This window comes from Primulina huaijiensis, chromosome 7 (genome assembly GCF_012295235.1).
Source record: "Primulina huaijiensis isolate GDHJ02 chromosome 7, ASM1229523v2, whole genome shotgun sequence".
NCBI classification, from domain to species: domain Eukaryota; kingdom Viridiplantae; phylum Streptophyta; class Magnoliopsida; order Lamiales; family Gesneriaceae; genus Primulina; species Primulina huaijiensis.
In genome coordinates this window covers 9,083,586-9,086,794 of record NC_133312.1, presented here as the reverse complement: position 1 = coordinate 9,086,794, position 3,209 = coordinate 9,083,586, and positions in this window count along the sequence as shown.

Below are 3,209 nucleotides of genomic sequence, written 5' to 3'. Positions count from 1 at the left end.
CATCACCATGTCAATGGATGTCACTACTTTTCGGCGTCTAGGGCTCCCCCAATAATATGAGCCGAGCACTGAGCACGGGTAGCGTTCATCATGCACCCATTGTCGATGGAAGACATGAAAATTATAAACAGCTTTATAATTCTCTTTTTCGGGCTTGATATTAATTTTTAATCTTTATTCAAAATGAGGGTTTTATAATTTTGAAAAGTTCTCATCATTAATTTTATTTGAAAGCTCGTCATGTTTGATTGTATGATTGCCGGATTCATGCAACTTAGTTATTATAATAATAATAACACACATACTCATTATTTATAATATATCATGCATATATTATAAAAAGTAAACTAACAAGGATGATCAATCGTCCTAACACTAATGGCCTGTGTGAGCCAAACACGGGCCAAGGTCTAATCCTAGGGAATGCATGAGATGCAAATGCATAATTACATAAGCTTTCAATATTTACAGTCTTCGATCTTCATAATCTTCAAGGCCCACCATCTTCCAATCATATCTTTCACTATACTAATATTTACAAATAAATATCCATGACAAATAGGGATACATCTCATGGGGTGGGAAATAGCTATAAACCAAGCCCACTTATAAATTGATAATTATTACAATCATTCAACACAAAATATCCTAGCATACACCTAGCAAATTGGGCTTGGGCTTTTGATCATCTTTCATGCATAATATCACATATAATACACCATCAATTAATTATCACAATAATCAATTGATCCAATATTATTTCTTGATCCAATCACTAACCGCCACGATTATAAATTAAATCAACAAAGTAAACAAACCCATTTGTTAACTTTCTAATTAATTTATTTATAACCGAATTTCTTGTAAATCACATTTTACTATAAATATATAAAGTCCAACTTCAATTATTTATTTTATTAGAAAATATATACAAATTTTGTAGATTTAAACTTAAGGGCCCAAAAAGACATTTTTCACCAAAAAATATTTGACTCATTTAAATTTCACAAAATATGTCAACCATCTTATGGTCTAACAACTTAAGGCCCATGACACTTTGATATTCCAAAACACTTTTGGAAACTCTAGTCCTCATCGTTGTCGTCAGATTCCGGCAAACAAATTTTTTTTTTGTTAAAATTGTTTGGGAGGGCGTTTCGGGCAGCAACATTTCGCCCAAAACAGCCCCTCAACGTCCCTTGATTTGTTGTGTCGAATATTCTCATACGATTAGAAATAGTCAATATAATATCAAGTATTTGCTACACATAAAAATGACCTAAGCCCTTGATACCACTTGAAAGGGGATCGGTTACCGGTGACCGAATGCGCAATGGAAGTTTCAAAATCATATTTTCAAATAGCAAAACCAAGCACCCCACTAAATGTGTAGCAAATAACAAATAAACACAAAATCATACGTAGTGTGTTTAAAATTATTACCTATCAATCACAAGGATTGATTATTGGCTCCAACTAAGTTGTAAACAACTTAGCTCTTGAGTGGTAGACAATCTACAAGCTTCCAAGAGCACACCTTGCTCAAATGGATTCTCCCCTTCAAATTAGGTCCACAAGATGATCCACTCTACACTAGCACTAGAAAAAGTAGAGTATTTTTCATTGAGAAGTGTACGCTCTCATTATCAAAATGAAGAAGCAAAAATTGGGAGAATCTTGGAGAAAAGTTTCGGCCATATCACGCTTGAGGAGAGAAGGGAAAAAAAATTTCTTGGTGCTTGAAAAAGTTAAAAGTGCATGTGCTAGACATGCCTTGTTTATTGAAAAAGTTGTCTCCCAACTCTTCACCTCCTTTGCATGCAATTTGGACTTGTAACATGTACAAAGTCCAGGGACTATTATTTAAATATCTCAAACACATTTGAGATCAATTAAATCTTTACTTGAATTTACTCAAGTCCACTATTTGAATAATTATTTTCAATTGGGCTCTACAAGACCCAATGTTATTTAATTAATTCAACACTTGAATTAATTTAATTATTTGGACTCTAATACGTCCACTAGTATTTAATTAATTCAACACTTGAGTTAATTGAATTTAGTCCATAATAATGTTTATGAAAATCGCAATTTCCAAATACATTATTTATTTGAGCCAACTTTAATTTAGGAACACTTCCAAAAATTAAAAATTACATTCTTCATAATCCTCTTATAGAAGTCATACTTCTATTTTTCTTTGCGTTTATAAACTCTTTTATAAGTCGTTCAACAAATTGAACAATTTTTTTTCTCAACGAGATCTAGAAAGTTAGCACTTGTGTGACCCTCAATGGTTCAATGATACAACTAACAGTGGGTTCACATCTCAATGTGATTCGGGACTAAACATGTCTTTATACGAGCATACGCCAGTTGCTCCATTCTTAATTATCAACTTTTTGATAATAAGAACGTCAGAACTTAAGTGTGATCGTACCCAACCAAACATGTTGAACGCCTAGCAGCATCGCTTACATGATTCCCTAGATATCAAATGATAGTGCCTGCAAGAACCATTTCATTATGGTTAACGTACAGTACGGTCCCATCATCTCATATATCCCAACCGATTCGACAACTATTGGTATATCGAAAGTTGTGAAAGAATCGATACTATGTGTCATGTCGTAGTTGCATCGTTAGCGTAATTCAAGAAACTCATTTCTTCATTACCACCCATACTCTAATCAGAGATTTCAAACTACATATACATGAGAACACATAGGATATCCATACCTGAAGGTAAGAGATGAATTCCCGACTACAATGCATTGACTCCTATATGTTTCGATAAAACACAACCTTGCCACCTGATGACCCCATAAGAGTCGGTAAACAAGTCAAAGTGCAATGCTGGCATATAGAGTCTCAATGTTGTCCCGGGTCATAAGGAAAAATGATGTACAACCATAAACTAGGATGTTTCCACTCGATAAATGAGAACCATTTGGAAAGTCCTTCATAGAGAGTTGTTCAGTGCACTCTACAATCACAATGTCCCCTACCAATGAAACATGATACTCACATCGCAGATATTAGTCTCAAGCTCGAGCGGCTTTTATCCTTCTTAAAAGCGGTTGAATCGACTAGGAATTGTTTAGAATATACAGTATTCCAAATATGAGTTTCATGATACTCATCATATGAGCATCTCATATTCTTTCTACTATTTATATATTCAAGGACTTTATCTATGCAACTAG